The 14,671-nt window shown below is 33.2% G+C and overlaps 1 non-coding gene across 1 annotated transcript; it reads left to right on the top strand.

Moving 5' to 3' along the window:
• Nucleotides 1–13,430: 13,430 nt before the first annotated feature.
• On the top strand, nucleotides 13,431–13,504 carry Trnai-aau. The gene has a single exon. It is a non-coding gene; the product is annotated as a tRNA-Ile (tRNA).
• Nucleotides 13,505–14,671: the final 1,167 nt, after the last annotated feature.

Below are 14,671 nucleotides of genomic sequence, written 5' to 3' on the forward strand. Positions count from 1 at the left end.
ATTATAAATAGGAGAGGGCCGAATTGTGAGCCTTGAGGCACACCATGCTGTACTGATAGTTCTAGTGATATTAAATTATCGGATTTAACGTACTGATATCTGTTAGGAAATTTTTACAGAAGTCCAGAACAACACCCTTGAAGTATCGGGCCTACGTTAATTTTCACATCTTACATGTATTTGTATAATGTAATTGATGTTTGTAAATCCCAGGCTTTGAAGATGATCTAAATAAAGATCAAAACGTTGGCACGATAAAGAAAATGTTTTTTAAACCTACATCACCGCATCTCACGAACTCCGAATAATCATTAATAAACGGTCACTAAATACGACACACGTTGTAGTTGTTTGTTCGTATTTATTTGCTGGTCTTATTGAAATATCTGACGTTTCTCTATTAAATAAATGAAGGGACATTAAGGTGAGGTCAAAAGGGAAAAATTGTGAAGTAACAGTGCTCGGTCAAGCAGGTCTAATCGGAGCTCAGTCATACAGGCGTAAAGGGCTTTAGGGAGTCCAAAGAAATAAAAATTGCTTCCTCCATCGGTATCCCCGTATTTATGTTTTTCTCCATCTCCGCCTTCTTCGTTCCGATTCTTCAATTGTCGGCTTTCGATAAAATCACATAAATCCGTAAGCGAAATGTCTAATCCTTTATGGAGTGTTTATCGAGAAATGATTCCAGCCCGGGTTTTTCGGGGGAGAGCTCGTAACTCATCGGAAAAAGTGCGACTGGGGTGTAAAAATAAATTATCGATATATCCTATAAATCTGGTATTGGAGTGCGGTCCGTGGGCTGCGGGGGGACGGTAATACATTTAGCCCAAGCCATCACAGGAAGGTGAATTTATAGCATGCGGTCTACTCGGTCCTGAAGCTCTCCTATTAACATAGCAGAATTACCTTAAGCCGACCTAACGGAAAGACAAGGGAAACCATATAATATATGGCCCCTACCTTATATTATAATCCAAAAGTATATTCATAATAGACGTTGCATACCTTGCTGATCCACAAGACTATTTATCAAACCCCACTCAAAAACTAACAACACATTAATTAAAGCCTTAATTAAATGATAACCAAAACAATTTATGTGTGCAAATTCTTGTTTACCAACTAACAGCTGCTATATTCCATCATGTTATATATTTTTTATTACAAATATGATTAATTTAGTAAGTTTAAAAGTATGCTCACAATTTTTTTTAATTTACTTGTTCTTGGTCACAAGAGGCGCAATTTTAACATATTTTTATTATTAAAAAAACTCCCGTATTTTCTAATCCTTTCATATTAATTTTAATGGCTTCGTATTAGTAAGTTAATCTTTCTGTTATAATGCAATTACATTCTACTGTTTCATATTAATTTAATAACACTCTTAATTAGGGTTACACTCTGGCATTTAATGTCTTTAATAAGGAGTACATTTGTTAAGTAACACTTGTACATAACGGAATCTCGGAAATGAAAATGCACATTTACACAATGTACTTAGATTTTAGAAAAACATTTCTTAATAAATCATCCTTTTCTCTCTCACTCTCTCTGTTTCTTTCTATACCTATATGTTTCTCTCTCACACGTTTTATCTAAAGAAATTCAGGTCGGGAACGTCCTTTCTTACAATTAATGAAAATAGAAAGAGCAAACTAGAGAAAAAGAAAAAGAAATTATCTGATAGAAAGAGAGAGAGTGAGAAAGAGAGAGGGAGAAAGAACAATACAAAAAAATATAAATTGTTCTATGAATAGGGCGAGATCCTTTCTTATATCGTTCTCTCACTCTCTCTCTCTTTCTCTCTCACACTCTCTCTCTCCCTCCCCCTCTCTCTTTCTCTCTCTCTCTCTCTATCTATCTATCTATCTATCTATCTTTGTATCTATCTATCTATCTATCAATCTATCTTTCTTTCTATCTATCTATCTATCTATTTATCCATTTATTTATTTATCCATCTAATTATCTATCAATTTATCTTCGTTTTGCTATCTTTTTCTTACTCCCTCACTCACTCACTCTCTCTCTCTCTCTCTCTCTCTCTCTCTCTTTCTCTGTCACTCTCTCTCTCTCTTTCTCTGTCACTCTCTCTCTCTCTCTCTATCTGTATTTCATTTGAAAATTCATGTTTAATTTGTACTAACACAGCTTCGATTTTTGGCACGATAAATAAAGTAAATAAAGTTTTGTCTGATCATTGTTATTGCTGGAATATCAATACCATCAAAAGTAGAATTGTTGTTGATCTTCACTGGTTTATTTTTATAAATGCATGCTCAATGTATATTTCGCTTTTGTTTTGATATTACACTATCAGATTTGTGTATTGTTAACGTTGTTGATTTGTTATATTTATTTCTTTAAGACACAATGAGCGAAGGACTATCTGAAAATATTGTAAAAGAAAATAAATATAATGTAAATATCGCCCATGTAAATGCTAGCTCTTTAGTTAGAAACTGGAATGAATTTGTTATTATGTTTGGCTCCGGGAAATTTGATATTATTGGAGTATCTGAAACGTTCTTAAAACCGAATTTGAATGTAAATTTGAAAAACCTTCCCGAATATCACTTTATTAGAAATGACAGAATGGATAAAGGAGGTGGGGGAATAGGGGTATTCATTAAAAAAAATTATTCATGTAAAATCATAGACTCCTCTCCCTCAAATTACGACCGAAAGCCTGAATACCTATTTCTTCATGTTAGAATAGGAAGTAAAAAGATATTGTTATGTATGATTTATAAGCCCCCAAAAATTGGATACTTAGAGTATGTATTTACTAATATCAGCAAATTGATCCCTTTATATGAACATGTTGTTATTATAGGCGATCTAAACTCTAATGTGAATAATGTAACCTGTAATTATGGAAATATTCTGAAGAAAGAGGTTAATAAGCTAAATTTAAAAATCCTACCTTTTACAAATACTCACCATTCGTCAATTTCCGACACATTTATTGATTTTATCATAGTAAACGATATTAATATAGTAAAACATCATGGTCAAAAACGAGCTACAGGTATATCACATCATGACATGATTTTCTGTACTATAAATATTAAAACTAATAGACAACTAAGAAAAATAATGTATAGAGACACAAAGAGTATTGATGTGAATAAACTACTACTTGATGCTGAGCAAATGGATTGGAATCAAGTTTATAATATGACTAAATTGGATGATAAAATCGAGTCACTAAAAGACTTAATTACTGATCTATACTACAAACATACCCCATTAAAACTATTTTCAACAAAAAAAAATCCGGCGCCTTGGATTAACAAAGATATTAAGGAATTGATGAAATATAGGGATAAACTGCATAAAATTTTCAAAAGAACGAAAAGCGAGGATGATAATACAAAATATAAGAAAATTAGAAATAAGGTAAAACAAGTATTGAGAAATGCACGAAATAAATATCTCAGAGATGTACTTGATCAGAAAAATAACCCTAGTGACTATTGGAAAATCTTAAAAAATAATGGTATTATTAAAATAAAACAAAACAATAAACCAATGAACATCTCGCTTAATGAATTGAATAAACACTTTGCTGGAAAAAATATTGAAATCGATATAAATTGTTTTAATAAATATGTAAAATTAGGAAGAGAATCGAATCTTGCAGAATTTAATCTAACAAAAATAAAAATAGATGAAGTGGTAGATTCACTGAAAAGTATTAAGTCAAAAGCGGTTGGTATTGACAATGTGCCCGTAAAAATATTACAGTTACTTAAAGATATTATTGCACCAATTTTATTGCATATATTTAATTTTTCTATTACTATTAATACCTATCCAGATATATGGAAAAAAACAATTATAATTCCGTTAAAAAAGAAAAATAATCCTATCAGTTGTAATGATTATAGAGGAATTAATATTATATGTGTCATGGCAAAAGTATTTGAAAAAATTATATTTAGACAATTACAACAACATATTACTAGAAACAATATCCTTAATGAATATCAATCTGGATTTAGACTGGGTTACAGCACAGAGGCTGCATTGATAAGTGTTATGGATGATTTATGAAAAAATATAGATGAGAGAATGGTCTCACTTTTAGTCTTAATTGACTTTAGGAAGGCTTTTGACTCTGTGCAGCATGCTCTATTATTGGCAGTCCTAAAGTCAATACATTTCTCTGATGGCACGATTAAATGGTTTTCAACATATTTGATAAACAGGTATCAATGTGTTAAGGATGTAGATGGAGAGGTTTCAGACTGGACAAGGTTATTGTCTGGAGTTCCTCAAGGAAGTAATCTATCAGCGTTGCTTTTCATTTTATTCATAAACCAAGTTTTCACATGTTTTAAAAACGTCAAGAGCATGATGTTCGCAGACGACCTTCAAGCATATTGTTCAGATAACAAAGAAAACGTGCATATAATGGTTGATAAGATGAATAATGACTTGAAAGAACTAAACAGATGGTGTGAACAACATAGGATATCAATAAACTATGATAAATGTCAAGCAATGCTGATAGGAACTAGAAGAAACTTAAACTATATAAATGTAAAAAATGTAAATATATTAATAAATAACCACAAAATACTGCTGTCCAAATCATTAAAGAACCTTGGTGTCATATTTTTTTCTATTTTTCGATGTATCTATATGTCATCTTATCTTACACAATCGACTAGAACTTTTGTCAGATTAAGTATTTAAAAAAATCTTGTGTCATTTAAAGTACAAAATATTACAAAGACGCGTTTTACTTTTTACCATTTTTTTTCAAGGTCTTCAAAGATCCCGTCTATATCTACGTTTTAGTAGAACTTTGTGTCACTTTTTGTGTCGTTAGATCTCCTCAGGAGCATGTTATATTTTGGCGTAAGAGATGCTAATCTGCCACCATATCGTATCCTGAATTTGCAAAGAGAAAAAAAAACATAATAAAGAAAATTGGGTAATTTCGTGTTAATTTTTTTTCCGGCCGGCTAACTACCCAAGTCATTGCCGGCACCTCGTATATAATCTTCTCGCATTTTTCTTTGTTTCATTTCAACTTTACCTCTATCTCATTCATTATATCTCTTCTTTTCATTTTGTTTCCTACCGACCAAACAGAGGAGTGTCTTGTTGCTCTTTCCTACCATCCCACACGTGGTTTGTTAAAAATACTTCAATATTTACAGATTCACTAACAATACCCACTCACGCTAAGAAAATGATTACCTAATCTAGAGTTGGCAGGGCTCAGAGTACAGGTGCACGATAGTCATAATCCTACCGACTTCCTTCCATTCGTGCTAATAAATACATTCATACATTATGTACACAATTTCATTCATCCATTAGACTAATTTCCTTTTGACGGGCTTGTGGAGTACTCGATATTCCTCGACATCCACGTCCATTTATACAAAATATTCACGCTAATAAATACATTCATATTGGAGAGGTCGCAGCAGTATTACTACAATCTTGATAGCGGTGACCTGTCCCTCATATCACACAACAAATGTATACCTAAACTAATTTGGCGGGGCTGTGAGCTACTCGATATTCAGTCACAGCCACACCCAGATATACCTCATCACCCACGCTAATAAATACATTCACACTGCAAAATAGAGATATACCACGTGGGGTTGGTTATATGTATCCATACGCATTTATAAATTTTAAGTACCTAATAAGAATACTTATCTTTGAAGTCACTGTTATGCTTAAGAACTATTTCCAGATTAGATGGTAGGTCACACCGTTCTCGGTACTCTCTTAACTTATTTCATTCCTCTTAAGTGTCTCACCATTACCGGGTTTCCACGGAGTGGGCAGCGTTTTTGACTTCTACTCGCTAAGAAGTGACCGTGCGTGAGACGGGTGTGACCTATTCGCAACCTTGTTAATATTATTTTGTTACGTTTTTTCAAATTCTCCACGGGCCATGGCCTCACTGTACTTTTATGTATTTTTAGTTTTTTAATTGCTTTCGTTCCAGCGAGCCTGCCATTTACAATAAAGGAAAAAAACGAACTTTGGTTAAGTTTCGATGATGTGTTAGCTGTTTTTCTGACAGCTTTCAAAGTTAAATATGTTCTTAATATTATGATTTGTTATGTAATTTATCCTGTTTATAATTTCTACACATTTTTTATATAAATTATGCAGATTTACATAGATAAATTAATTTTCATTGTAATGTTTGTTTTCACAAATTTTTTTATATTATTTATTATTGTTTGTTTTGATGAATTATATATATTTTATATTGTTTAATTAATGTGCTTAGGCAATGAAATAATGAGGAATCGAATATAAAAAGTTTACTCAATTTCTGATTTAACTTCCCAAAAAAAATTTAATGTCAAGCGAATAAAAAACGGCAACGATTCCCTCGCTTTGAAAAATAATATGACTTTACAGCCATACTAAGGGGTTAAAGTAGTAAAACTACGAGTTCGAACTGCACCCTTTTTGTTATGAACGGAGGGGTTGGAGAATTAAAAGTCGTATCTCCCTCTCTATCACTTTATCTCTATTTCACTTTTTTTTCCAAAGATGTAAAAAAGTTGTAACTGCTACGAAGCATGACAAACCGTCAGTTGGCAAACGCCTGGTCATAAAAGAAGCCGCACAACAATAACATAAACTACACCGCTTAGAAATAAAAATGCCGGATATTCGGGTGACAATTATTACCCATCGTCTGATTTAACACTGCGGACCTGAAAAAAAAGTTGGCTCTGGCTTTTTAAAGAATTATAGCCAAAATTCTAATTCAACGCATATGTTAAACTGTTTCATTTATAAGCATAATTTGACTTGAAGAATCTCCAAATTGAACTAATCTAAAAATACACCAGGCTTGAACATTAATTTTTTGTAATGTAACTGAAAAATTTGTCATTGTTGTACCTATCATCTTGAAAGCTGTAGATCTCTGTGCTTTGCAACGGCGATTTTTTGTAATATCTGCCTATTTTTATAGCTACAAGAGAATTGGAAAATGTGGCATATCGAGGTTAAGCGGACCGATGTTTGAAGAGAACAATACAAGAGGCATAAATAAGAAAAGACAATAGGGTCAGGACATGACCATTCCCTCGCTGATATCTTCAAGAACCCTACGGGAGAATCAGACGAGCCGATCTATCCACGCCTTTGAATCCATGAAAACCAGCTCGAACTATTCTATGTACCGTCAACACCATAGTCATCTTAATCATAGTGGCTGACATTGTTTCTATGGAAATTGGCTATCTTGTTCTAATTTGAACCTGGACCTATACCTTGGAGGAAGGTAAAGAGTATCAAGATACAGTGATACCTATAGATAGTGTCGTTTATTATTTATAGTAGAAAAACAAGAGGAATTTGGTTTGAACATTTTGGTAACACTAGTCTCGGATCAAGTCAATGTTATATGTTTATAGAGGTAGTGCCTTTGATTGTCGAAGGTATGTGGTTCGATAAATATTCGAGCACAGTTATAATAATTATGTTTTTCTCTTCAGTGACAAGAATTATCCTTCAATACCTGTTGGATCAAATCATGAGAATCCAATCATCCTATGATCTTCTGAAGATGACCTAAGGTTAGATGAATTACCACTACTATTAGATCTCTTTGTAAAGCGTAAGGCCTTTTATCAGATCTCAAAGCTTGGTCAAAATATTCTGTCAGTATCTTTGGCTTTTCTTCTTCCAGGTGTAGGAATCTCAGCCTTTTCTTGGCAATACCTACGCTGTCTTATTTTGCTGCTAAACTCTATACATTGCCCTCGGAGTCTGCAGTGTCTGGTTAGCAGTCCTACTAACATTCTAGTTCTAACATGTCCCAGGTTTAGTGATTCTGTTGTTAGTTTCTGCGATGATCCTTTGATCAACTTTTCCGTTAACCCATTATGATCGACGTTTTTGAAAATTTGCTGCAAAACGTTTCAAGACTGTTTACTTATTAGCCTCCTTGTTGGCAGCTTCGCAAGCGTTGAGTCAAATCATTGAATAAATAACTTTGAGTTAGTGTAACTATGGATGAAAGTCAAATAAGAGGCAACAATTAAAGTTAGATTGATGCCAGCATTACCCAAACATATACTAATGATGGGAAATGGCACGAGAATGAGCATGAAGCTATGAGCACTATACTGTATCGCTTTGTAACAAATGGTATTCCTTTATTACATAATTCAAACAGGGAAGCAACCATACACACAAAAAACAGTCAAAATATAATGACAACAGTCGAAAACAGGAAAATCAAAAATTAAATTTTATTGCATTTCAAGAGTAAATCTACATAATTCCTTAAAAACCCGAAAATTTTTTTGAAAGGTTACCTGATTGTCAACAAATGGATTAATACAATTCTATGAAGCATTTCGTGGTAGAGAGATTGGGTCTGCAAGAGGAAATGAGTTCAGTCACTCGCAAACTCCAGCTAGACACCATTAATGGATAGGGATAAAAGAGGCGGCTACAATTCTTACTGCACTTCGACCTGAATAGATCTATTGTGCTTCCCTGTTTTTTATAACTCACTGGCCAGCTTGAGGTTATTAACCAGCCTCCATAGCTTTGCCAGCAGCTCCTTAGTGTAGGATCTTGCTTGCGGTTTTTCTTGTCCTACTTGCAAGAACCTGCGCCTACATAGACCTACACAGAAACATAGAATGTGTACTGTGGTCTCTCCTCTTCCTGGCGGTATCTGCACAGTGTTTCTTCTTTCTGTACTCCTATCCGGTGAATGTGCTTCCTGAGGTTGTAGTGCCCTATCAGGAGTCCAACCAGAATCGCGGTTGCGTTCCAGTAATTCTTTTTTTAAGTGTTGTGGATGGTTCTTCTATGATCTCTTCGCGTGCCTCATACATGTGGTTCCACCAAGTTTTGTACTCATTAAGGATCCATTTTATGATGTATCTTCTTTTGTGGCAGGATGCTAAGCAACAGTAGTGGTCAGAGCCCAGAGTCCATGTTGGCCCTCTCTTTGACCAACATGCCAAACTTTTCTTTGCCTCTATGTCCCGAATGCCCAGGTACCTATGCCAGGATCAGATCATTAGTGTCATTGATTTCCGTCAGGGCCTCCATGCAGTTCCAAACACTCTGTCTTCTCCTCGCATGGGGCTAGATCCCTTAGTGCTGCCTGACTGTAAGGGAAAAGTATTGTTCAATCCCTATGATTTCAGATTGGAAAACTGTAGCATATTTACCGAGGTTTAACGTCAATTCGGTCTTTGGGTTTACCTAAAGACTCCAGCTCTAGTGCCATTGTCGGTTTTGGAGCGGTCAGTGGGCCGCTTTAAGCTAAGTTCTGATAAAATTTCTAGAGCAACAGTAAAACCATTTAAGACTCCGTCCTAAAGAGGCAACAGACGCCACAGCCAAAACCATCGGAACAATCCATAGACCAAAATATTTTTTATGGCATATATAAACACCACATTTATAAAGAACTGGCATCTTGGGTTACTAAAGAAAACAACTGAACTACAAGATTTACACAGCAACTAGGGAACTCAAAAAAGCAAAACGTGGACAAAACGACGAAAAATACTTACAAAAATCATGTTTTGCAACTCCGTCTGGTGGACTGTTTTTAACACTGGACTCCAATGTCGATTTTTCTCCTGAAGTACCGGGTTTCACTTTTCCTAACAAATCTGCCTTTAGCTCATGACTCGTACCAAAGGCACTAAAATGTCTATATCCAACATGCAAATTTACACTTTCATTTTTGGAATAATGAAGACCAGCTTTTAATTGATATGCAGGTTTTATTGACGCCTCTCCAACCTTGCAACTCTGAGCTTTCATAGTTCTTGTTAAGGTAAAAAATCCGCTTTTTGTAACCTTCCATATAAATTTTTGGCATTAGAGGAAACTCTATTAACAGCTTTTTTTGACAAATCTTCAATAGAGTAGCAATAATTTGTAACCTTTTCTAATAGTTTATCGCCAACATTATTGATGGAATGTAAAGCACGTTGAAAATTGAGCAAAATTGCAAATGATGCAAATAACTGCAGTCCTTCAGTGAATGCACCAAATACTGCTAGAGTTTTAGCTACATGTTTTTTATCGTGTTTTTTACTTTCCTCGAATTCTAGCATGTATTCATACTTTTTCCTCATAGCATCATATTTTAGAAATGCTATGAAAAATTTGAAAAATCATACTCAAAATTGATAAATATCCACAACAGAACAAAAGTCAGGATTATACAATATTTTTTAGATAAAATAAGACCTCAGCCACTAATTGCATATTGGAACGTTCGCGGTTTCGTCACACTGCACAATTTAAATTCTTCAAAAATCGCCAGATTACGTTATTCTTTGTTTTACTAAATCTTGGATGATTACTGGTAAGTTAATTATCTATTTTTTTTAATAAGCTTTCTTTTTATGTAAGGCTAAAATTATGTCTAATAAACATAAAGAAAACGAAGGCATAATTATTCTTGTGAAACCTAATTTGTGTAATGATATTTCTTTGATTTATTCCTCTAGTGCGTCTTTAATACTTTGCTTAACTGTTAAGAATTTTAATGTCATATCAGAAACAGAAAATTATTGATAAATTACTCTAATTCATAAATTATATTAGGTAGATACTATAACTCAAAAGTAGGAGCTCTGTCGTACCTCGTCTATTATTCTACTAGAGATCATAAGACTAACTTACATTTTTGTTAGTGATCGCACTACGATTCACCTGAACATAACCCTGCGTATTTCTCAACGCTTGGCAGAAGTGTAATTGACTTGGTTTCAGCCAACTATCTCTCGATGCCGATCTTTGATGATTTTCCTGTTGTTGACATTGCTCACATATCAGACCACTTATTAGTCCCATTCCATCTTAATTTAATCGATCGACCATTACCAGATCAATCAAACCAACCAACTTCGTTGTAAATATCTCATTACATGCAATTATATATCTGTAAAGGCAAACAGGACTTTATTGTACATTTAGTTATGATTAATTGCCACAAACCTTCATAGAATATTAATACTGTAATTTTATGTGTATTTCCATTATCATTAGCGTTCGATTACTCATTACTTAAATTCATTTCCAGTAAATTTATGTCAACAAATATTATTAATATTAATTATTGTTATTAAAATGATTACTTTTAATTACATATTTCTTTCGTTATCATCACTTCAATTTATATTTTAATTAGCATTATAGTTATCAATATAGCTATTATTGTTAATTCCATTATATTTAGTGGTCTATTGACCAAACTACTTCTTTCAATTAATTAATCTTTTTATGTAAGGTTTTCGGTTTAAATGGATACATTGAGTAATAATTTTCAATTAATTAAGGTTTTGGTTGAGATAAAAAAGTCAGTGTGACGAGCGGGATTCGAACCCACGACCTTCGGCTAAATACGCCGCTACTGTACCACTTGAGCTATCGTGACTAGGGATGGCAATTTCTAATCTATATATCGATATATGTGAAAAATATCTCGATCAATTTAATTTTAGGTACATTACGATTATTTTATAATATCCACATGAGCTAGCCCAATAGGAATTAAAGAAAAAAATTAGTAATGGTAAAAATATACTCTTGGTCATGAATAATTATATAATTCTTATTACGTATTAATAAAAAAAGATATAAAATAAAATATATTAAGGTTATATAAAACTTAAATTCACTAATTTCGTGGTCCGCTTGACCAATTAATATATTATAATTAATTAAGGTTTTTAGTTGAGATAAAAAAATGAAAAATGGCAAAAAGGAGGGCAAATTCAAAAAGGTGCGGTTGAGATGGGAACTTGTTGTCCGAGTGGATCGAGGTCACGATAGCTCAAGTGGTAGAGCAGCGGAGTGTCAAGCCAAAGATCGTGGGTTCGAATCCCGCTCGTGCCATTGACTTTTTTATCTCAACCAAAAACCTTAATTAATTTCATTGTTGGTTAACGTATTCTAATAAAATATTGGCAGAATATTATAATTTGTTATGATTTAAAAAGATAATTGAACTAAATACTGTTTTTTCCCATATTTTTACAAATATTCTGTTAGCAAAGTAGGTCAGAAAATGGTCAAAACATGTATTTGACCTCAATATTGTGATTGTAGCTTTATTATACGCTTAGATACCGACTTTCGCGGAAATCTGTGTAAATTAATTTTTTGAATGACAACTTCGACGACCTTTTGTGCCTGACATTCCTAATGCAAGTTCTAATTTCATTTTTCTTAAAACACAGTGAACCGATTTTCATGGTTGGTAATTCTTTTACAAAATTGTCAAGTGCATTTTATAGTTGTATCATACATTAAAATCGGACTATGATTTATTTAAAAAAAAAAGTTTAATTTCTGACAAATAATTTTCCTATTGTGTGTATTTTCTTATAGAAATATTTTATATATTTCAATGGTACGTATATGTAAAAATGGACGTTCTTCTTCTTTCAAATGGTTAAAATCCTTTTAGACCTTTTTGAATTAAAGCAGTTTAAATCTTAAATTTAGATAATAATCACTTTATCAACTTATCAACAATAAGAAAAATTTTATGGGACAAAAAATGAATAAATCTAAATTCAAACAAAAATTTATATTTAGGGATCTCTAGAGATAATGGAACGAAATTTTGTATTAGTTTCACGAAAAAATGTTATGATATAGTTTACATGAAATATTTGGTTTTTAGATTTTTTTTTTTTTGGTTGTTAAAAAACTTTGATAAGATTTACTATATTTTTATGCTAATCTACGTAAAAATTCTATAACATGATATATTCCTTTAGTTGATTTAAACAAGTAGATCTGCGAAATAAATGTAATAAAAAAGGAAAAACTTTGATGGTTCAAAATATCAATACATTATATATATACATATATATGNTATCTCAACTAAAAACCTTAATTAATTAGTTATATAAAACAAATGAATTTGACAGGCGACCGCAGTCTCTAATCCAATTTGACGCCCTGACAGGGATATTTTTTAAAATGATTTATCCAACAATAAAATCTATAGTCAATTAATTTTTTCGTAAATAAAAAACGAATATATCGATACATTTCAAGCATTTATACACAAATATATCAATAAAAAATATACTCGATATATGTAGAAATAAATCGATATATTTCAAATATTTATACTTAAATATATCGATAAAATTATACTCAATATATGTAGAAATATATCGATATATATGATATATCGATATATCGTTGCCAACCCTAATCGTGACTTCGATCCACTCGGTCACCAACTCCCCCCCCCCATCTTAACCTACAACCTTTTGCATTTTCCCGCCTTTTTGCAACTTTTCAAATGTCATGTAATCAAGATTCGATTTGACGTTTGACGACGTTTGAAAAATGGCGTAAAGGAGGGAAAATTCGAAAGGTTGTACGTTGAGCTGTGGAGTTGGAATCCGAGTGGTGAGGTCACGATAGCTCAAGTGGTTAGAGCAGCGGCGTAATGAGCCGAATGTCGTGGGTTCGAATCCCGCTCGTGGCACTAGCTTTTTCATTTCAACCAAAAACTGCATAAAACGATTAATTAATTGAAATTGTTGTTAATATTATAAGTTATTATAATATATATTAAAATCTGGGAACTCCAGGCTCAAGGCAGGCAAAAATACTGCTCATAAAAACAAGCCAATTGGAGAAAAACGACTTACAACTTACTCTAAGGAAATAAAAACATTAACAGACGTGTAAAAGAAGTAAAATTCCAGTTTAAAACAATTTGGATAGTTAACAGGACACCATGTCTAATATGTCAAGAGGAGACAGAGATAACAGCCAGGAAAAGGTTATGGTACTTAGGAAAAAGTACCATTCTCGATACATTACCTCAAAAAAAAAAAATTGCTTCCAGCCATCCAGATATACTTGGAATTTTTCTATTTGCCGAAAATTTTGTTTTCTTCGAAATTTTTTGATGAATGATGTTTTTCTCTGTTTGCTGTTTATTTAAAAAATCATTTAGGCAGATATGCTTATTATGCTTAAAGCAGTTTTCACATTCTTCCCTCTAGTAGCAGGGCTAGTAGTAGGAGGTTTCTAAATTGTCTGACATCTGATCCGTTATGATTATTGTGATTAGCTTGACCAAATAAGGTTTTGACGGTTCCATTTGCCTTTATTCGAATTGTTTGATGGATATCGTATGATGGTTTATTTGCAAGCCCTTGTTAAGTTTTTCGGCCATATTCAGTTGATACCAATCGTCTTAAATTTATTCCAACCCTTCCAGGAGGTCATCACACCCCTGGATTTTAGTTTTTGTACATTTACAGCTCTTTTACGCCTCAGCCTTGAGAGTATATCTCCTCTTAAAAGAAAGCGAGCCATCATCAGTGTATTTTTGTGATAAAATCGAAATGACTTTTCCCCGCCAATGCTCTGAAAGGATCAGATCGCTGAATCGATTACGGCATTACGGCGGTTTATAACAAACCGAGATAAACTTGAAAAATCCGTCGTTGTGATTTATTGACAGATTTCCTTGTAAAAAAAAACCCCCAGACGCTTATGTACACTCATTGTCTGAGGAGTAGATCGGTAAACAAATGGTTGCGTCTATTAATAAAGGGATGTATGAAGCTTTGGTCTCGAGGACTATGCCTAATCCAGATTAGGCTGAGACCCGGGCTTAGGGTGGAGATATATGAGAGAT

This window comes from Cimex lectularius, unplaced genomic scaffold (assembly GCF_000648675.2).
Source record: "Cimex lectularius strain Harlan isolate CLEC.00 unplaced genomic scaffold, Clec_2.1 scaffold92, whole genome shotgun sequence".
In the NCBI taxonomy this organism is placed as follows: Eukaryota; Metazoa; Arthropoda; class Insecta; order Hemiptera; family Cimicidae; genus Cimex; species Cimex lectularius.